Below are 22,855 nucleotides of genomic sequence, written 5' to 3' on the forward strand. Positions count from 1 at the left end.
TCTGAGTTTAATCCCATTCAATTTTTATTAAAAAAAAAAGTATGAATAGTGGTTTCAGGTTTCCTTTTTTACAAATGTTCCTGCAGGCAAGAGAATTTTCCCAATTAATGAATCAGCTCAACCCTCTAGAATTTGTAGTGAAGTCTCCCGTGTTTAAATCAATTCATTGAAAACAAATCCTTCCTTAACTCACTGTGAGTGTAGGTGTGATGTTTCTCTATATGAGTAGTAAAAAGAAAGGTAGAAACGTTCATACAGAGGAAATTACGCAGTTTCAGATGAACATAACTCTTCCTACAATACTTTACTGCTATTACATTTACCCAATATTGTAACAGAAGAGACTGTTGGGGGGAATGTTCCTTTCTAATTAAGACATTATAGAATGTTGGCAGTTCTGCTGTAATTACTGAGTCTATTAAAAGCACTGTATAGAAATTAGTAAAATTCCTTCAAAACAGAACTCAACCTGGAAGTACGTATCCCAAGTCCTGGATGTTAGAGCTGGCTGCTTTTAAAGATTCAGAATGTCAGCTACCTCCAGTTTTAAGGCTTTCTTGTTCAGCTCTCCAATGTCTATGAAGAATGAAAAGTGCTTTGGGATGGTCATTCTAATAGCTTGTTTACTGAAATCCAATGTCAAAACTACTAAACCCTCAGTATCTGTGCACAAAGATTTTTTAATAAAACCTCCATGTGTTTATGATGGACTCAACCAACCCTCAAAGCTGAACTTACCCAGATGCATTCAGCTTGGCCCCATTTCTATTAAAATCCATTTTGTGATAACAGGTGCTAATATCAGCTTGTTACTGGGTAAAGCTAATGAATGGGAGACACCTGTCATGATGACAGGGTGGGTGTTGAATGTTCTTGATGGCTAGTCTGTTGCTTACTGCCAAAATGTGCCATTATGGTCTCCAGTAAGTGCCCTGGAGGACTTCATTGCAGCTGCAAAATATGACTGTTTCAAATAGGAAATGTTTCTAGGAATTAAGTTAATCAGAGATTCCTTCTGAAGGAAATATGGCAGTATGAAGCAGCCAAGTGAGAAATGTAAGCAGCCATAAGCACCTCAGGAAAACTCTTAAATAAAGGACACTTTTAAAGCTGAGTTTAGAGATCTGCTTTTTTTTCTTCTTCTTCTAAATATTCCTGCCCCTAGTGACACCTCTTTCAAAAGCTGACAGGCAATAAAGAGACTGGAGACAGAAGTTTGCTTCCATGAAAGGAAGTGGTAAGTTCCTATTGACTCCTATTGCTAGTTCACCTTCATAAAACAAAGAGATAGAAAGAAGAACTGACAGGCACTGGTGGAATGGGGATTAGCTTTTAGGGCCTCAGGAGGCTTTGTTTTTTTGACTTTGTAAAGTTAATTTCACATGAGAAGAGGAAAAGAATAGAGAGCATGCATTATGTTTTCACTGCTTGTTTTTGGATCTAAGTCTGTATGGCAATAAGAACAAAGATGATCATGAGATTAATGCATAAATTTGAGGAAATCTTGGCTATGGTACAGCCAGTGCCAAGTCTGTTGTTTTTTTTTATTTTTGCCCTCTGTAGTGCTACAGCTTCGCCTTTAGTTCATGTGAAGTCAGTGTTTGTACCTTTTGTCAGCTTGTTTAACCTCTACCTCTGTCAACTGTAAAAAGGAGCAACATGTAGCTCCCAGAAACCAGTTATTGTTGCAAAATCCTCTGCCATCAGATGGATGTTATGTAGGTTGAATGTGTATTGTTTCCATTGGGGAGCTCCTGTGAAGTGTCAAACAGACCATTAATCAAATCAGTGAATACTAAAGCTGCTCAAGATTACTCACTTTTTTCCTTGATCTCTCTATTCATCAGAGCATATTCCAAAAAGTGAAACAAAATGGTCAACATGTACATATTTTAAGTATAAAGCTGACTTCACACCTTCTAGATAATGCTTGTTGAAATTTTGCAGTTTTCATGTTTTTATTACTTTAAAGCTTATTACTCATATATTAATTACAGTAGTATTTTAAAGTGTATTTCAAATTTATTTAAAAACTACTTTTCAGTTCTATTAGCTGTGAAAGAACACTTTTGGACAAAACGTATTGGGTTTTCATGTAACAAATAAAATATAACATTAAGCAAAGTAATTTTTTTATGATACACGAATAAGTTGGACGAATACATACTTTGAAAACGCTGACCAATGTTGCTCTTAATGGAAAATCCTGGTCGCTGTAGTGTACCAGTGTGGTTACTTAGCCCTGACTTCTTTTGACATGGTTAGTGTAGTTCCTTACTTTTAAGGTTAAGGTACTTTTAAGATCATGACTTTCCCTGGTGAAGCAATTCAACTGATGATGATTGTGATAGCTCTTAAGGCTGAGAGATGTGTAAATCACCCCGTCTGAGTTCTTCCAGTCTTTGCTTAGTACAGGAATGCAATGAAGGTCTCCATGGAAATCATTATTCACACTCTTAACAGCTGCCATGGACATATTCAGAACATAAATAGAAGTTTTTGAAGCCCCTATGATATGCTGGTTCTGGTGTGATGGTTAAATAATTTACCATCAGATTAAAGAGATGATTTGACAGACTTGAGCAGCTATGGGGAATAGCTGAGATATTGTCAGTGTAATTTTACCCAAATAGTAGGGTTAATTATAAATCCCAGTCAAGCTCCCTTTGGAGACAACGGAAGTTTCAGATGAGCCCAAAATGAGGCTAGAGACTGGGGCTGAGGTTTGCAATGCTACTTAAAGTAGTATTTGGCCTCTCAAGTCTCACTGAAATGAATAGAAACTGGGCATCAAATACTGTAGGTAGCTTGCAAAACAGTCTTGTATTTTAACAATGATCTCTCTCAGTCCTACTGAGACTTCTAACAGGTGGCATAAAAGAAATAAACAGGGATCCTGACCTGAGTCTGTCTTCTTTGTAAAGACAAGCTATACCAGAATGTGCAAAATAGCAGGCACATCCACATATTCAGACTGATGGGTCAGCCTGTTTGACTTCCAGTGGTGTACTGTTTTTATTAGAAAATTACTGATTGGGCAAGGATATTTAAAATATTAATATTGGTGCCTTAGGCCAGGTATCAGGTGGCTTTTATTATGGCGATCTGTGTGGTCCCACATTTAACTCCATGGATATAGAAGTGGAGAAAGCAATGTTACCCTCATTTATTTTTCATATCATATAGCTGAATAAACATCTTATTTTTCAGATCTCTACCCCATCTTTTTTGCTAACTAGTCTCTTTTTATGTTATTTCAATGAATAGGATTTTAAAGTTTTTCTGGCCACAGATGGTTAACTATTTGCATATGGACAATTCTGTTGTTAGCATCAAAGCGATTGTGATCATTCCTCCTTTATTTTCATTTTTGTACTCAGTGTAATAAACCTACCACGAGCAGCTCAGCACGGTTTGATTTTAATGCCTGTTAGCACTGGAATGGGCTTCAAGTGTTACATGAATTAGCACTATATATATATATATCTTATGATGAATTTGTATGCTGAAGGAAGCAGATAATGCCTCATCTCAAAATAATAATTAGAAAAGTAAAACAAAATTAGAAGTGATATTTCATTTTAAAAATAATGCAGAATAGAAGTGCTGGCCTATTTGACTACATTGTTCAAGAATTGATTGTGTGGTGTGGGTCAAACAGGGGCCATTAAAACATTCAATGTGATGATATTTCATATTAGTAAAATAAGAGCATCTGGGTTTTTTGTTTGTTTTGTAACAGGGCTTTTCCCTTTTACCTTTACCCACAGGCTCGCAAGAGAATCTTATTTTTCTTTAAAAGAAGAGTCTAGTTCTCAAGGTAAACAAAATTAATCTTAAGTGCATAGAGAACACTCAAAAGAAGAGATCAATAAAAGGAAAGCCAGAATTTTTGTTTTTATGAATATCTTGATTTGGGTGGCCTGATTCATGGTCTTTTAATTTTAGATGTAGGCAATTCAGTATTCCCTGGTGCTTTATGTCTTCCTTAAGCTGTGCATGCACCATTAATTCACACCAGACCCCAGAAAAAAAGATTACCTGTAAATGAGCTAGAAAACTGAGACAAAGACTAAATGACTTGCTAAAGTGTTGGTGTGCAGAGGAGAGGAGAAGAATTTGGTGTCCTGCTCAGAATTTCAGTTTTCCCAAGCCCAAGGTTTTTGTTTCTTAGCAGCAAGAACTTTTCCATCCTGTTTCTCATGTAATCGTCATGATTTGGATAGGTTTACATGTCTTCTCCTTGGACTTATTGTGTTTTCCCTTCTTTGTGACATAGGAAAGTCCTTTGAAATATCCCTTAACCTAAAAAGAATCCCAAATCTTTTTAAACACGATGAGGTATTTACAGCTCTCAAAACATTCTTGGACAAGGAAAAAAATAAGTCTTTAAAGTCTCTGAAACTTGGTTGCTGGAAGTACTGAGCTTCTGGTGACTTCAACTGGCTTTGTGAGTTAGCATGACAACAATTCTCAAACTAGACTTACTTCTTTGGACGCTTAAGCAGATGCTTAGTTACCAAATTTCACACTTGAAAATGTTGGCTTTAGTTGTCTAGATGAAAAATATGATAACACCCTGAGGAACCATTTGTGTTCACTGGAGTGCTAAGGGCTAGCCACTGTAGCAATTTTCTTTTCAAGAGGCAGGATAAGTTCTGGGGTAATTTAAGTATTTTCTTTGTCTACTTCAACTGACTACTTGCCTCCACTTTAACTTTGCACGGTGGTGCCAGAAGATGCTGGGGAATCCAGTGCCAGATGTAAGTGCTAGATGCACCACTAAAGCTGCCCTGCTTGCTCTGCAGTTGGATTCCTTAACAATGAAACTACATTTGGAGCATTTGCTTGCCCAACTCTTCCAGCCCTGTTTCAGATGTACACAGAGGAGTGTCCTTTGAGGGACTGTGGTAATATTTGGGTCTTCATATTGGTCTAAAAAAATGTTTGTTCAGTACTGCCCATGATGCCCAACTTCAAAGATAATCTTGGCTGTGTAGTAGAAGATATTAGTATCTTGTTGGCACAGCAGCTTATTTCCAGATGATTGTAATTAGTTTATTTAAACAACATGTTTCATAGCTTTACATTGCTTTTTTTTTTTTTTTTTGCTTTTTTTTTTCTTTGATTATCAGTAGGTTTGAATTAACTGGTCTTGATGCAGATATGAGTTCTGACTGGTCTGGGTAGGCATTTGGTCATTTGATCTGCACTTAACTGTATTTTTGCTGTTCTAAAAATATAATCTTCTAATAATCTTCTAATTCTGTCAGTCTAGAGGCCTGCTCTTTCAAGTGCTCTCTAGGAAGGAGCTGTTTGCTCCAAATAAATTAGTAAGCATCGGGATTGCGTGGGACTGGTGAGGCTGAGCCTACCAAAGAAAACCTTTGTGTGCTTCATGAATAGCTTCCATGCTAATAAGGCCCAGGACATAAAAAAAAAAAAAACAACTTGGTGGTTTTGGCAGATTATCAGTTTATTTGAATGTGAAATTCAAAGCAAACCTTGGAGGGTGTGAACATAGATGTGAAACAAAACCAGAAGAAAAGTTTGTACACCACCATGAGAACTGAAACTGACTTTTTGTACTGTTCTCATCTGAAAGTTAAATACATCAAGAAATCAAACCTTCACATAATACCATCTTAGTGAAGAAAGATGCAGACATTTTTAGACTTCTAAAAATGTAGTGATCTGCTTTGAACAGTCAGCAAGACCACTAAAAAAGGAATAGAAGTCAAGTATGGGGGCCTGGAGGAAGTCTCCACTGTTTTTGAGAGTGGGAGACTCAAGTTTGGATTCAGGCTTATGCTTAGACTGCTACAGTTTGATTTTTTGCTCTAAGGGAAAGAGAAACTCAAGTTCTGGTTGTTTCAAAAGTTGACATTTCCAACCAGAAACTAGATTCATTCTTCTGCTGTAGTTCCCTCAAATAAGAGTGCATTTCCATCAAACCGCCTTACAATTTTTTTTTAATTTTAATTTTTTAAACAAGGGAATGCTATGGTCCCGTTTCTTCTTTTTCACTCTTTTATTTCACATATTCATTAGCAATTTGCTTTTATCAAATATTTGAACATATTTAGTACCAGATTGCAAACTCTAGTGGAGATGGATGTAAATTAGTCACATGTGGAATCAATAAGCCTACCCAGGTGGGCTCATAATCCACAGCACAAGATTCACTAATGTGCCCATAGTGATTTAATTGTCAAAAATATTCATCAATGATTGGCTTAATTTCTTTCTGAGACAAGCTTAATAATTGCATCATGAAAACAGAGAAGCTCTAGCTAAGATTCTACTGTACTAGCTGCTGACTACAATCAGAAAAAAAGGAGAGTCCTAGAGTCCCTGCCTAAAAGGCATGTAGTCAGTGTGGAAACAGTAGTGTATGGGCAGGAAAGCATGATAAAGTGTTGAACACTCATAGACATTACAGCAGAGAATACAAAGTGATGTGGAAGAGAACAGTGAAATAGTTTTACAGTTACCTCCTGTTGTATGTGAAGGGCCACATGGGACAAAGCATGAGGAGGCTTCTCTAGAAGTGCAACAAGTAGATAATGAGTGCTGCAGAAGAGGGGGGCAGAAAGATAACAAAATATGAGGTGATACAAGTAGAGTAAGATTTATCCTTGATGGCCTTGAAATAAAGGTAGCATCGTACCCAACTTCTTTCTAATAAAAGCAGATCAAAGTTGAAGAGCTACGTGAGATTAAAAAGAAAAGATTCTTTTTTTCTTATTTGGCAATTGCTATATAAACTAATTGCCTCTCTTGAGTGTCTTGAAATTCCTATGAAGTGGATGTCATTATCCGTGACATTCAGTAGAGGGCAGCATCAACCTAAACAAGTGGGGAAAACAAATTTTAAGGATTTCAGTCTAGATGGGAGAGATTCCAAAAGGTAACATAAATGCAATTGTTAGGTTTGTTAAAACCAGAATCTAGATCTGTATTCTGACATTAAAACAAAGCAAATTCAGAATCCAAAATTATAGGAGTATTACAGTGTCTCTGTTGTGACATATTAGTTTTGTTATCTTGCAATAGTAACACATTCCTTAGAGTAGTGGTTACAGCACCTTAACTATGATTATGATACCTATAGCCCTGCAGTTGCAGGTATTTTAAAGGATAAAATTGGAAACAAATTGAGAAAAGGACCAAATCCTAAACATTCTGCAACTGAAATGCTACTGAAGTCACGGCTACAGCTAATGCAAACTAGGTTTCAATACAGGTAGCACCACTTCTACTGGTCCTGAGGATCTGAGTTGGTAGGAAAGTTCTCAAGGGCATTTTGGTTTGGGATCAGGGATTGAGTCAGATGTAGGATTTGGACTAAAGCAGGCAAACGCTCACACAATTAAGTGATAGTCTTAGGTTTAATTAAATTCACTAGAAGATTTGACTGAACAAGGACTGGAGCCCAGTGCTACTGGTTTAGCCATTCTCTATCTTCCAACAACTAGTAACGCTCCATGCAATGGATTCAATTCTGTTCCTATTTACTGAGCCAATAAGAGAGTAACGGGATTTTACTTTAACAAAGCACTTATAAATATGGTCACTGATGTCAATGATGCTTACATATGTGCGGAAGTGTTTTGCTGAGAGGAGGACTCCAAAGTAAAATCCAGATCCTTAGATCATCAATATAGCAAGACTGTCAGTGTGCACAGTGGCAATAAGTGATCTGGGAAAAAGAAGTGTGGAAGCTTTTGTTAGAAGAGTTATCTAGCTATATTCTAAATCAGGACATGGAGATAAAAACATACATTGCAAACATTACTGTTCTCCTGCTGACTTCATTTTGAAGTGTTTGAGTAATTACAGATTTTTTCCTGGATGTATTTTAGAGTTCTCTGGCTGAGGAAGGTGCATCATATTTCACTTAATTCCTTTCTTACAAGCTAAAAGAACTGGAATATGTAAGCTGTTTTATTTTGTGAATCTCAAGGTGGGTTATTTAACCTTGCATTATGTGTCAAAATCCTGTTTCAGCAGAAAGGCTGTATATGTATGCACTTAATGAACAAGACCCTAAAGGTTTATAAAGAACCTAAGTTTATATGTTCCATTAAATATGATCTTCACTGGCTAATTAGTTAGAAATTTCACCCTTGCTTATAGTATATATCGTTTTATGGTCAATAATAGTAAAACCTATGTAAACCATGCTCTTTATTAATAAACATTATGTGCTTCTGGCTTTCAAATAAGGAAGGGGATTACTTGTTTTTCTCTTGTGTCCGGACTGCTAGCATTGTAAAATTCAAGCAATTACCATTATGGATAGATCATTTCTTGTGAGATATGAAAGCTGTACAGATAATTTAGTTTTATAAAAGTAAGACTCCAGCAAGGACGCTAGTACAGTAAAGAAAACATCAAGCAATATTCAATCTCACATACTTCTGGAAGGGTATGAGGTCTTTGGCGATCAGTACTGAATAGCTTGATTTTCCCCTCTATGTTTCAGGTTTGGATCCAACCAAGATTAGTACTAACTACAATGGTTTCTTAGCTACTCGTTGTTGGATAGCTTCTGTCCAGTTCTTTCCATATAACTCTAAAATCTCCTCTATAAATGGCACTGTTGGCTTTGCTAACTGAGACACTGGAAATGGAGTGATCCTGGATGTGCACCACCCTCCCCATCCCTGCAGGGGCCTCTCTGGGTAAGCATTTGAAACAAAATGGTGAAATTATCTCTGTGGAGCTGTAAATTTATGTGATAAGCTGCTATTCTGCCAAGGCACACAGACATGATCATCCTTCCAGTCCAAGAGCTCTCCAGATGATACGTACTTTGGGGATGTATATAAATGATCAACTCATTTTAACTTGGCAGCTAATGGGATTTTGAGTTTATGTCAGCAGAAAATACCAGTGACCTAATGTTTGTGCCCCTTACCTCCCCAGAGAGTGACATTATTGAAACAAAACGGCCACTCATCCTAGAATGACAGGTTTGCTATGTACAGTTAGCCACGTATGCCGTATACAAAGACATAAGAACACATGGTAGAACAAATATTTTTATTAAATGTCTCTTGTGGTAGCTGTCTCTTCCTTAGCTACACTTCATAAACAGATGCTGCAAGTACGTTAATGATGTAGTTAGAAAAATCAACCTAGTAGTTCCTGTGGCTATGACTAAGAATCTAGTTTGCCTTTGTACTTTGCAAATGCAGTTGTTCAGCAGCAATAAAAGACTTGGACTGAGTGAAGAATAATTACTTTTTTGCAAAGAGCTCATTGTATTAGTCCTGTCTGGAGAAAGCAGAATGTTCATCTGTGAATATGTTGTTGTTTAAAATAGTAATGCTAGAAAATAGCACATCTTCCTTATCCCTCCAAGATATTTCCAGAACAGCAAACATTCTTAGATACACAGAGAAGCATGTGAGCCAATATTCAGCTGAGAACTACTCACTTCAACGTTTAGAAATGGAGCTGTTAGGTATGGGAGACTTCCCTCCTGTGTATTTCATTCTTTCACTTCCTTTTTTGCAAGTATGAATTATATTTAGAAGGACGTTAGGAAATTCTTCATACCTTTTTGTCTCCTATAGTAGTTCATCCAAAATACATATGTTGAATTAACTTTATGGGATACAATTATTGCCAAGTTTGGAATCTTAGGAAGTATGAAGGATGAGTTAACTTTTCCCATGAGTGCTTTTCTCAAAGCAGCCTTACAGTTTCTGGAGTATCTGTGGATAATTTTTTGCATTGCTTCTTCACTAGACTGTGCAATGGCTTGGACTAAGGCAGATTTGACTCACGTAGAACTAAACAGTTCAGCCCTGTGTGCTGGGGCAATGACTAGTCATGAAGCGCCTCTCCCACCCTCCTTTTTTCCTTTTTTTCCCCTTTTCCTTTTTTTTTTCCTGGAGTTTAGATCTGATTCTTCTCTGATTAGTTCTTGAACAGACATCAGGTATATCCAGGTGCTATGAACATTACTGAAAGTGTCTTATGTGATGCACATATGTATGATGTTGTGCAAATGAAGGGCAAAAATCGTGCCTTTCAAGTCCTCTCTTTTGTGCATCAGTTTTTCTTCTTCCAAAACAATCTTCTTCTGATTGTTCATATTTTTACATGCACTCAGAAACAATATATTTTTTTTCCAAACTCGCATGGCTGTTCCTGACTCCTTAATTTCACAGGTACTTGTCCTTCTTCAGGTTCTTCCCCAGGCCAGGGGACCTAAGTACTGAAGTCTGGTTGTATTCCACATGCTACCAAAGTCACCTGGTTTAGAGAACATAGGAACATGCTACAGACAAAAGTGGAATACAGCTTGTTTCAAAATACAGACTTGGAACTGGTCATTAACCAAGCTGGTGTTACGCTCTTCCATTTTAAAGGAAAACTTTTCTTCTGAAAATGTGTTTCCAAAAGTAAATTGCTTTTTCTCTAGAGAAGTAAAGAGGTGTTCAGATCACAGAGCTGAACTTCCATCTGCCACAGAAATTGCCTCCTTGTGCTAAAAAGTAGGGGCCTGTGGACATGCGTGGATGCTTTTGTTGCTGAACATGAAAGCACATTCATATTGCTGCTTGGATGATGGATTTCCCTTAGTAGGCACCACCATCTTATTTACAAGGAAATCTCAACCATTAGTGTGTATGCAAACTGCTTATGGTCGGCTGTTCGGCTTTTAGAGAGATGACACAAAGAAGAAATGAGACATCTACTGGGTTGAGGTAAGCAGTCTCTATTACCACATCCATATTACTAACTTCTGTTTAATTGCTCAGCATTTATGAGGTTCATAGTTTATTGTCTTTCTTGCCACACAATAGGCTGAGCAAGTTAAAAAATCTCCAAGTTTCAAAGGCTAGAGTTTTGGGTGCCTGCCAGCACTGATCTGTATAACAAACAGGCAATAGGGTGCTTATTAGTAGCTTGTGGTTTTCAAACTGTGAAGCCTCTGGGGCCAGATGCACTGATCAAATAGTGTATCTATAGATCAGTAAGCCCATTAGATGAAAAAGGGGAGCACCACTGAGTATAAATATATTTTTCGTAGGCTTCAATTAGGCCAGCATAAATGACTCCTGTAACTCTTTCTATTGACCCGGCAGTCGAAATATTAAACATAAGCAACATTTGTTCCAAATTGCTTCTCTTAGAATTTCCTGGTGACTTATAATTATATAGTACTTGGTACTAAAAGAACAAGTGCCAAATTCCTTTTATTATTTCTGTTTATTTCAGTGTAACACATAGTGCCTACTTGCAACTCAAAGTACTTATGTATTATTCATAAAAGCACAACAAAATTTGGCAGTGAATTAACCACTGCAACAACCAGGTGATTAGCTGGTCCGAATCACATGGTTCTATGAAAGCCAAGATGAGTTTGTGAGTTCCCTAAAGTTACTGGGGCTATGATAATTTCTAGTTGTTCAGCATCCAGCCAAAGGACTCTGCAAATGACATTTCACCCCTTTATTTTCAAGCTTCAGTTGTAGCTGCACAAATGGCTGCAGCAGTCAATGGCTTCAAGCAGTGGCTTCAACCATGAAGTTTATGAGAGCAGGTTTTACAATCAATTACTTGAACTTCTTTGACAATTGATTTCTTTTTTTGCAATTGTTTCAGCCTGTAAATCACTTGTGAATTCTTTGTGATGACAGCTGCTAAAAATAGTTTATGCTGTACCTCATCACTTAAGTCATGTAGCATGGTTCCCTTTTTCCTGATTGTGTACCTGCTGAACCGATGGCACTTCTATGACTTGAGCATTCCCAGTCCTGCTCCTTTCTGTAAATGTTCTTGTGAACATAGTTTTAGTGTTACAAATGTTTGCAAGGAGAAAGTGAAAGAGGTTGTAATGCCACTAAACCATCACATTTTTAATGCAAAAAATTGTGAATTCTTTTTGTAGTACATACCTGACTCTGGTTTCATTTTCTTGACAGGAAAGATTGGTAGAAAAGAAAGACCTGAAAGAGTATTTTGAAGGTTGATCCAAATTTATTTAGATAATAAGGAGGAAAAAATAAATTTCTGCAGCTGAGAATCTTATGTTGAAAATGCTCAGAGACATAGAACAAAACCAAAGTACTCTTCTCTCATCCTCTTTTTACTCTGTTGTCAGCATCTCCTCTTTGTTTTCCTTCTGTTGTGCAACTCAGGGCTGCCCTACGTTTTGAGAAGAAAAAAGACCACAAAAGAAAACATGATGGTAATATTCTTTCAATGATTTTCTCAAGCTTTGCACAGTTGACATGAATTAATTTAGTCAGAAGGTACTGGTCACAGGCAAAACTCTTACTAATCTGTATTTTCCATGTTAACAAAAGTGAGGTACTGCACCAGTTTGTAAAAGACCCATTACAAATAGCATTATCAGAATGACATTTAGTTTCAGGTCTCTGCACACTGCCAGAGAAACATATATTCACATAATAGAAAAGGTAACCAGGCTTGACTTTGCAACTCATCTGTTTAAAATTCTACAATGACCTTAGTGGCATGCAGCTTTATTTTAGGTCTCATATTAGCAAGATACTTAAGTATATAGTAAGTGTTACGTATGTCTGTAGTTCCACACTGACATGCTAAGGAGAGTAGTTTGTTTAAAATTCAGTATGTCTTTCAGTGCATCTTAGGCTAGTGCAAACTGGGGCTTTGCAGTAGTGAAAGTGAGAGCATGCTCAGTCCTGACGTCACCAGCTCAGCAAAATAAAAATAAATAAATAAAGATTGGCATTTTCAGAATGTGTAATTTACTTGGATGTTTCTTACCCTCAGTTACAAGTCTACGCTAAGTCAGATCATCTAAGGACTACATTAGCTCTTTTTAGGTAGGAAACCAGAGTCTATTGTTCTGAGACTAAATTAGGACTAGAGGCCATATTAATTAATAATGATTCCCTTTTCCAGAATTCTTAAATGTCACTGTGCAACTATACATCTCTGAGGTTTATTAGCATCATTATTCTTGTGCAGAACTGACATCTAAGAGCACAAACAGGAACAAAGACTAACTGAAAAAGAGCCTAATGCAGAATACCTACATGCTGTTGAATATAGGGCAACCTAAAATGCAAGAATCTATATTGTAAGCACCTTTGTTTTTTTAGTGTATTACAAGGGAAACACAATTACTCTGTGACCCTTATGTTAAGTTGATCCTTAAATTAAGGTGTTTTGGTTCCCTTGTTCTCTTTTTGAGGGCCAAAGACTATAACCCAACGAAAGCAACTACTCACTCCTCCATGTGTATGAGCACAGATGACCCCTGTCCCCAGTCTGTTTTGAAGCCTATGAAGTTTCAGATGGATTGAGTGGGAGAAAGGCAAGAACCAACAGGCCTTGCTGTGTTGCCATCTTTTTCTATACTATTCCCAGAAGGAACAGCAATGTTATTGTGACATAAATGTGCAGTAAGGAAGGAAGTATTAAAATTTTAGCTCCACCCATAGTTTTTCTTCCATCTCAGTTCTTATTTGTATGATGCCACACCAGAAAAGGGCCAAAACTATTTGGATTGCTCAGATGGAAAATTATTCTGCTCTGGCAAAAACTGCTGTAGTGTGTATTAGCTCAGACTGGCTAAGCTAAGTTAACTACCTTGATTTGAAATGCCAAAGAAAAAAGGCACCTTGGATTTTAACTTGGGATAGTGCTTGCTGTGAACTTCAGCTTCCTCAATTGTCTGTTACTTTAGCCTTTTAATCTGTGTTTGAATCTTAGTTTTCTTGTTTTCACTATAACCAAGGATAAATCCCCCAACCCCCTTTTTTCCTTTTCTTCTTCCTGATTTGCCAAGGGATAGGTCCCAAGGGTTTTTGTTGCTGTGTTGGAGATGCTCAAGACTTCTGAACTTTGAATCTTTAATGATGCATGGAAAAACCAAGAAAATATTGACACTCCAAGAATGCCACATGCCGCATGTCTATAGAGAAAGATGAAAGCTCTTTTCTTCTATTAAATCAATGGATTTTGGATAATGCCATGAAACTGGACCAATGTTTTCACAAAAACAAGTCATCTTTTTTGAATTCACGCCATCTTGCTTTGCCTTAAATGCTCTGTTTGGCTGAGGTTCAGCAGGGGTATTAGGAACTGCTGCTAGCAGAATGCAGAACAAACTCTCACAGCGAAAATTAAGAACAGTGCTGTTTTCTGCAGGGTTTTTAAAACCTAATTAAAGCAAATACTTGGGAATGAATAAAAGGCGCACATCATTTTAAGATAAAAGTTTTTTTATAGTTAAAAAAAGGAAGCTCTGTAATTTAAAATGGAAAGTTTATGAAGCTTCAGGATAAACCTCAGCTAGGAAAAATAACAGGTTTCAGATGTTCCAAATATCATACGTTAACCCCAAATGATCATTCTATAACACCAGCTTCCTTAGTCCACGGTGGTCAGAATTAGAACACCCAGTCTGCTTAAAGGCACAATGCTCACTACAGTCAGCAGTTAATCACCCCATTCCTGACCCACACCAAGGCTCCATGCTTTGTGATTTAAAAAGGGGAGGGTGATTGTACGTCTCCCCCAACCGGATCTGACTTCATCATTTCTGGGCCTGCCTTGAGCAGGAGGTTGGACTAGAGACCTCTTGAGGTCTTCTCTAACCTGCACAACTCTAGGGTTCTGATAAAATAAATGAATGCTAGAGCAGTATATAATAAGACCAAACAGCTAGGAAATAGTGTGTTTTGCAAGGTTGTTAGTGAATGAGAAAAGGATAGAATATTCAAGTGTTATTTACTTGAGAGTAGCTGTTAATTTAATCTACAGAGTCAGATTTATTTGGATAGTTGCTATAATTAAATTCCAACTGACTACTAGAAACATATTGAAAGTTAACAACTATGTAATAAATTTTCTAAGAAACAATTAAGTGTGTTGGGAAGATGAGTCTACAAATCTTTCAAAGGTGCTATCAGAAAGGTGACATTAATATCTAAAAGTAGTAGAGTTAAAAGTAAGGTATTAAAATTAAAAAAAAAAAAAAAATCAGCCTTTGTTTTGCCCTCTTGGGAGCACCCACCTGATAGCGGGTAATAAAATACTGTGCAATAAGCTGTTAATGGAAGGACCTGTTTGAGGCTTTCAGTGTGCTGTAATTGAAATTAACCAAAACATGAGCTGGAGTCTATTTGCTGTAAACAGAAGGAGTAGCTCAGAGAAAATTTCTGTGAGGTGTGTTACTCAGGGTATTTCCTGATTCTGCATTTATACCCTCAGCTTGGACCACTAATGCCTGGCATTTTTAAGGCTGCAGCAAAGCGCAAAGCCTGGTTTTTTTTCTTTTTCTCTCAAACTGTGTATATATATATTTTTTTTTTTTTGAATAGGTATGTAACAACTAGTGCTTTGGGTACTTCCCAGTAAATAATTTCATCATAAAAGAAAAGTATATAGGGTGACAAGCACAAGAAATACAGCAAGGCCTATCCAGAGTTACTCAGTAAGATAAACTGAGAAAATCTGAAGCCTGTTCAATTTCTAGCTACTCTACTACTTTTTTGATTTCCTACCAGAACTGTGGGGTTTCACTGTAATAGTCATTAATAGGTGTAATAGTCATCTTGTCATAATCACGTTTTGTGAAATAGTATCAAGGATGTCAATAGTTTCCATTATAGCAAAAGTTAAGTGAGATATTTTAGAATTAATCCCAGAAACACTGTGATTTAGGAACTAAATTCTTTTCCTGAAAATTGGTTGTTGAACTGGAATGGAAGTATCAGTAACTGAAAATCCTAAAACCAAGAGGCCTTCTTAGAAAATACATAGGTAGGTTAGATTAGGCAATCCCCCAGACGGTTCTTAGAAGCACCATGAAATCCAATACACAGCGAAATACACAGTGCCTTCAGTAGGCAGATGGGATCTGTTTTTTCCTTGTTGGAAAATTTGATTACCTGAGGATTCCTTTCAAAATATAACTTTTAATACAGAAAACTGTGCTATCTGTTATATTATAACAAGTCTCGCAGTCCCAGGCCAAAGTCATGGAGAAAGTACAACAGAAAGTCTGAAAAATCATAGAATCATGAGACAAGCTGTTACTGTTCTTCATGAACAACCAAGTCATGGCAACAAAAAGAGTATTGGATGTTCCACATTGTTCGAGTTCTTCATGATCTTCACAAGGGGTTATCCAAGGTAAACCTCTATGCCATTTTCTGGAGCTGCACAGCTAGAAACACACACACACGAAAGGACCTTTATGACCTTTCTCCATACCGTGCATGTCTAAAGATCTCTATCTTGGCCAACATGAAGGACTAAAATACGGACTGCTAGATCCAGAAGCTTTCATCTGAGGTAAAGAGAGACTGAGAGCTGTAATGTCACATCCTCTGGACATATTTGCATCTAATATATCACAGCCACCGTACAAAGGCACAGGATAGTCCTTGAAGAATCGGTCACAAAGTGTCTTATTTCTTAGGATGTTCAGTTTAACATAATTTAGCTGTTATTTTCCTCAACACATAGGGTATGATGTAGAGCTTTGTCTGTATGCATAGGTGAGTGTGAATTTACTGCAGGACCCGAATCCTAAAGAAGCGCTAAAAGTTAAGCTGGCAATCACATTTCTTGAAGCGATTGACAGCACTGATAGTGCTTCCTGGCTGAGCTGTTTTGGTCACTTTGTCTGGTGGAGTCTGTTCACCCAGTGAACTTCACCAGTGTTCAAGAGGGCTTGAATTCATACCCACAGTGGGAAGAGTAGCAATGTTTCTTGTTTATTCTATCTGTGTGACCTAAGAGTATTAAAATTAAAGCTTTATAGACAGGGAGGTGTTGAACTGTTTTGTAAATTCAGCTCTGTTGTGATAAAGCCTGAATGGATTTGTTGTGCAGACAATATGTTGAGACCATTTAATTTGTTTATCAGATACAAAATGGGGGAGTTTTTCTGTCATTGTGGGATACAGCAACCCACTATGCTTAATGTCAGCATGCTATTCTAGCTCTTACGTTGAGTTCAGCTTTGTTTATTTTCCAGTTATAACTGGCATTTATCTGTTGTGGCAGAACCAGGTATTGATTTGGATCTTCAAACATGTGGGATGCTAACATAGATAAGTTAATGAGCAGCTTGATCTTGCACTTCTTACTCAGACAAAACTCCCATTGACTTACTGAATCTGACCTGAAAATGCTGTTAATTGATTTATCAATAGAGCTTTATTGTAGTGCCCTGGGAAACAGCACAGATTTTTACAAGAATAGACAAAAAATGGGTGTTGTTTTTGCTTGTGCTTTTCTAAAGAAAAAGAACGCTAATGCTTATGTGATTATAAAGACATAGTCTTCTTATGACCTGAAGGAAGGCCAAGTGCTGTCTCACCACTCAGTGTATGGGTAGCCAAATCCCACACGGTTACATGGAGTGGGACTTCACGAATGAAATGCCATTTTTTCCGTAATTTTTTTGCACTCTTTTTTAGTGCACTTTATCATTGGTTGTTCTATTAGTTATGCATAACTTAATCCTGTGTTTGCTTGTCACTAGGCATTGTATTTAATGTGGTGAGGAATATCTTCACAGTAATGAGCATCGGTATGATTTGGCCTTCAACATACGATGTCCTTGTGGTTGAAATATTGTCATTCAATCTTTTCCTTCACACTGTACTATTTTTATAAACAATAATCCAGAGAAACTCTGCAATTATAGAATTCAATAATATGCTGTCAGCAATCAATTACAGAAACACATGATATTCAGATACACTGTTTGTGTCGATATTAAAGTACAATCAACTCTCTTGCTCAAAGGATAGTAATAGCAGATCAAATTTTTACAAAAGATACATTAAATCCCTAGATCCCAATCAAAACAGCCTCTTTTCTGTCCTTTTGTTAAACGTGTTCTCTGCTCTTCTGAAAGAGCTTTCATTATTCCTTACAGAAAGCCTGTTTTAAAATCATCACAGTAGCTTCATGTCACCCATATTTTATATTTTTTCCCATAAGAAAAGAGAGAAAATTCTTCATCTGCTAAGTCTTGACTGGTATTTAGCTCCCTCTGTTTCTTTCTAGTCTAGTCATTTCATTCCTACTGTGTAACAGTCCTTAGAAATTTTGCTTCAAACCCCGGTCTTGAAGAAAGGTTATGCAAAGGGACAATATGAGCTTCATTTCAAGATCAAACCTCAGTCACCAGAAATTTTGTATTCAAACTTTCCAATAAATGAACCTAACCATTTCTGGGCACACTGCTTTAAACAAGTAGTTAGCTAAGATCCTTAAGCCAGCATATCCTGATTTATTGTATCCAACTGTCTCAAATTAACTTTACGATCCATATCCCCTCTTTGCCAGCCACAGTGAGCATTTATTAAATGTAGGTATTAAAATGCTCTCTAGCATAAGAAACTTGTATGATGAACCCTGGAGTTATTATAATGTGCTTCTCAGCTGACTCCCTTAATTTGATAAAGTTGTCTATTAAAAGTACAGTCAACACTAATATTTCCTGGCTAAAACCAGGCTACCCATCATTTACCATTGGAAATCTCACAAATCAAAAAAAAAAAAAAAAAAGAGAGAGAATCTATTTATAAAGCAAATGTGCAGGTAGGCTGTGAGATTCTTTTTCACAGTTTTATGGCTGATTATTTTACAAATTTTTCTTACTTTTTTTCTCATATTTGCCAACCACTTGATATCAGAAGATGTGCTTTAATATTGCTAGTACATAATAGATGGTATAATAAAGGACAGCACTCTGTAAATAAAACTTATAAACTGAAGAAAAAATAATTTTCTGCTTTGATTTCAACTAGGATCAATTGTTAATCAATCAGAGAATCCTGGAAACTCATCTTGTGTTTTCTTCTTTCACAACTGGCATATCTATCTTAAAAGGTTACACATAGTACAGGTAAAGATTTCATCCTCTGCTCTGTTGCCAGGCATGCATTATTATGGCCTCCTGTTCTCTATCAGCACGAAGGTGATACTGGTATCACAATTTAGACATGCCTGTCAGAAGAAATGACAGTGAGGGACTTTTTATAAAAATATATTTTTTTAATTTGAGCTTCTGCAATTAAAGAGGGCTCTTTGGGAAGCTGCCTGCTTGCCACTCAGCTACATTTCTCAGAAGGCAAAGCTCAAATAATTTCACAACTGCAGTAAGCCACAGTTTTAGGCTGTGCATAAGCATTTTCAGGACAACTGGAAGGCTAGACAGAAGTTGGAAGTAGTTTTCCATCTCACCCCTTTTCACAAGAAAACAGGAGAAATTCACACAGAAGCACTCTGCAGGTCACTAAACACGATCATGTTACTGTTCATTACTTTCACTGCATATTTTTGTAAGCTGCTTAATTTAACTTAAACTCTAACTACGCTGTCTCTTGAAAACCCACATACAATAATACTATCTCTTAGTCTTTTTTTCAAGACAAGTTGCTGTGCTTTTATAGTACTCAAGGAAATGCCTAAGAACTAAAGGAAAAAAATCTCCAGCTAGCCAATCTCTAGCTAGCCTACCTTAAGGGACCACAGCAGGTCCCTCCCATGGCTGCTGGCCTAGCACATAGCTTAGCTGATATCTGTCTATAGTTTATTGAAAATGTGAGGAGTAAAGGTTCTTTACAAATTGTTTTTAGAAAGCAAGTATTGTGTGATGAAGAGTTAGTACAACCATTATAAATGTATGCATTCATTATCAAATGAGTTTCTTGAACTGCTTACCTTGGTAATGGTAACTTCTGTGCTTATAGTTGATGGTGCTTTGTTGTTGTCTACAAACTTTTTTCTTTTAAAGTAGATAGCCTAGTCACGTAGAAGTCAGTTCTAATCAGCAGATGCCACATTATGGTGTTACCTGTCAGTTATGATTCTCTTATATAACATTAAATTTTGGTGCTTTCACACTTTAATGACTCTTTGACGAAGCAACTGAATAAATAAGATATAAACAAATAAAGTGGATATGAAAAAACATCGACATTATAACAGATTATAACAGATTTTTTCCAGGTTTATTTTGATACTTATTTGAGGTGGACTGTATTGGCTTTTTGGATTATAACTGTAGCATTGTTTAGGAGTTATCTTTCTGAGCAGTTTTGCATCATTTATGCTGAATTAACTAATGAAGTGTAATTTTCTCTGCATGTAATGTTGCATAATCTGATAATAAGCACAGTTTATAAAATGGTACATGCATCATTTTTAAGGGGTGCAGTGTAGTTTTAAAAACACTTCATGACCTGCTGTGAGTTAGTGTGTGTCTGAATTGGACTGAGGACTGTTGCATCCATCGGATCTCATAGCACTTCACAGTGCAGCACATGTTTTCAAGTAACTTGATATGAACTGGGAGCAGAACACTGACCAAAAGCCCTCTGAGTGCTCAGCTTTATCTACTTGACTCCTATACCTCTCAATGTCTTATGCATAAAGAGGTTTATTGATTTTTACACAGTTCCAGTTATCAGTAGTGCTTTCTATATTTGGGGTGGACATCAAAGTATTCATCTACTGCAGACTGTGAATGGAAAAGCATAGTCAATAACTTTTCCACTTTACAGATTCATAAAGAAGACTTACACTTAAAGAAAGGCTGCCAAAGTCTTTCTTCCTTTGTTCTGGAATCCTGGTGGCTTGTTTACTAGAGATAGAAGAGGTGGTATTTCCATCTGTGGAAAAGGAACTAGGCAGCCTGCTCTGTTGGCCTTGATTTTAGAAGTGATGTTGTACTAGGTGATATACAAAAGTATCTTCCAATCTCACCTATTCTGTCACTCCTTATCATAAAGTAGGACTGACCAGTCGAGAACAAGGACTTCTTTGAACAAGGACTTGTCAGACTCTTGAGAAAGACAGACAGAGAGAGTTTATTGCCAGCAGCCCTCAGCAGTACTTTTTATACAAGTGGAAACCTCTCTTAACACAGAAATGCTACTGCTGTTCCACTCATCAAGTCACTAGGAGAGTTTTTTGGTGCAAGGTTTCTTAAAGTATAATTCAGTTTATGCTTCAAAATGGTAGAAGCTGAATTAAGAAGTTTTAATTACATTTGAAATGACCTATATCCAGCTGGCTAGAGAAAAGTGAGGCCCATAGCAATATTTTGTTGCTCTGTCTTTTGTATTGGAAAATATCCCTTGCAAAAGTTGAACTTCACAGCAACATGAGCACTACAAGTCAAAAGCAGAAACTGATGGCTGTCATTGCTGAAAGAAAGTATCAGCCAGTATTATTCATGATGCTTGGTATGGTAGAAGCTATGCATCAACAGAGAGCAAGCTCCTTTTGTGCTGATGGTGGCAAAACCAGAAGGAAAATCACGATCACTGCCACATAAAGCTCACCCTGTAAATGTCCATAATTATGTAGAGTAGTGTCTGCAGGATGTTGTGAGAGGCTTGCCCTTTTCCACTAGTTTTATGAAATAAACTTTCTTTTATTGTCACAGAATCGTTAAATTATAAATCAGTGTTTTTATTTCTACAGTTTATTTATCAAAATAACACACCACAAAATAGGTCAGAGGTGGAAAGGGTCCTTTCTTCAGGTCAGAAGTTGTTTATTTGTATTTTGTTCTGTTAATATAGGCATGAAGCTGTTATTCCAAAGCACCCATTATACATCTTATATGTACCACATTGGTTTGTAGAGTATGGCTATTTCTGTAAATGTAAAGAGTGAGGGAATGTGACTTTAGTTGAAGGTTGGAGCTCTTCTATTTTGGTGGGTAGATTGGTGCATAATGAAGCAGATTAGAACCTTTTAAGTGACATCATTGGAGAGCTTCCTAAGAGTAAATGACATGTTCAGTGCTGAACTGAAATGGTATTGTAGCTGGAATTGTTACAGTAACTGTAGCGAAGGCACCCAAGTCCCCTGGTTATGAATCCTTTTCTTTAGGGATTTTAAGGTTTGAGAGACTTCTACTGTGCAAATTTTATGTTCTTCCACAGCAGACCTCAGCACAAATGTGACTACATGGAAAATTTGAACAAACATACTTCCATCATCTATTTGTGGAGAGAGATTGAATATATTGCATAAGAGAGAAAAGATTGGAAGACTTTAAATAAATTCTCATGAACATAATGTCCTCAAAACCATGGAAGGGAAAATCTGAGCTTGATGATTTGGGCAATCCTAAATTCTGATAGATTAACAGTATTTACAAGTTGCTTTCTGCTCCCCGTATAGGATTACTTCATAACTGTCTGTTTTCACCTCTAAATTCTTTCTGTCTTACCTCATACCCTTTTCCTTTCTCTTTACAACATTTGTAGTTTTCATACTTTTGTTAAAAAGATTTCAGTACTAGCAGGACATTATATATTCCAAATTGACTCCTCTTCGTGTTTCCAGACAGAGTGACATTGCGGGAGTGGGACCACATCAGTGAAAGGGTATCCAGCTTGGCATACAGTGTTGTGCTAGTGATTTTGATTTAAAGAGGGGTTGGTTAACTGACTTGAAGAAACAACCACAGTTTTACAGCTGTGGAAGCCTAAGGAGTCTTGCTTAAACACCTTGCTGGTAACCTTTACTGGCTTATCAGTAATTCTTTCTGCTGCTTGCGTCTCTGGGAACTTGTGAAGTTTAAAAAATGAGTAGCTATGTCCTCAAAATTCTTTGAAGCAGGTTATTATTTCATTCAGTACCTGTGCAAAGCCCAGAACAACAGTGATCCCATACTTTAGGATCCTCAGTGACACAGCCATACAAATGAATAGCAACAAAGGCTGGTTTGCTTGCATTTGAAAATAGTACTTCAGACTGAGTGGGGTGTTAGTATGTATGCGTGTCTGTGTGAAAATACATGGCAGTCAAGACAAAATGGTGTTCAAACTACATTTATAGACAGTAACTGAATGAT

At 37.0% G+C, this 22,855-nt stretch overlaps 2 long non-coding RNA genes across 5 annotated transcripts; both read left to right on the forward strand.

Annotated features, from left to right (window-relative positions):
• Positions 1–832: 832 nt before the first annotated feature.
• On the forward strand, positions 833–10,720 carry LOC308197997. Of its 4 annotated transcripts, none has more exons than XR_013953520.1 (4): positions 833–1,237; positions 3,771–3,820; positions 8,489–8,687; positions 10,185–10,720. It is a non-coding gene; the product is annotated as an uncharacterized lncRNA (long non-coding RNA). The 4 variants fall into 4 exon arrangements; XR_013953521.1 differs by having other exon boundaries at positions 10,203–10,720; XR_013953522.1 differs by having other exon boundaries at positions 833–1,056; positions 1,166–1,237; positions 8,489–10,720.
• A 348-nt stretch (positions 10,721–11,068) lies between these two features.
• Positions 11,069–17,945, forward strand: LOC308197998. Its single transcript, XR_013953523.1, has 2 exons — positions 11,069–12,211; positions 13,808–17,945. It is a non-coding gene; the product is annotated as an uncharacterized lncRNA (long non-coding RNA).
• The last annotated feature ends 4,910 nt before the right edge of the window (positions 17,946–22,855 follow it).

This window comes from Anser brachyrhynchus (assembly GCF_964034855.1).
Source record: "Anser brachyrhynchus genome assembly, chromosome: 7".
In the NCBI taxonomy this organism is placed as follows: Eukaryota; Metazoa; Chordata; class Aves; order Anseriformes; family Anatidae; genus Anser; species Anser brachyrhynchus.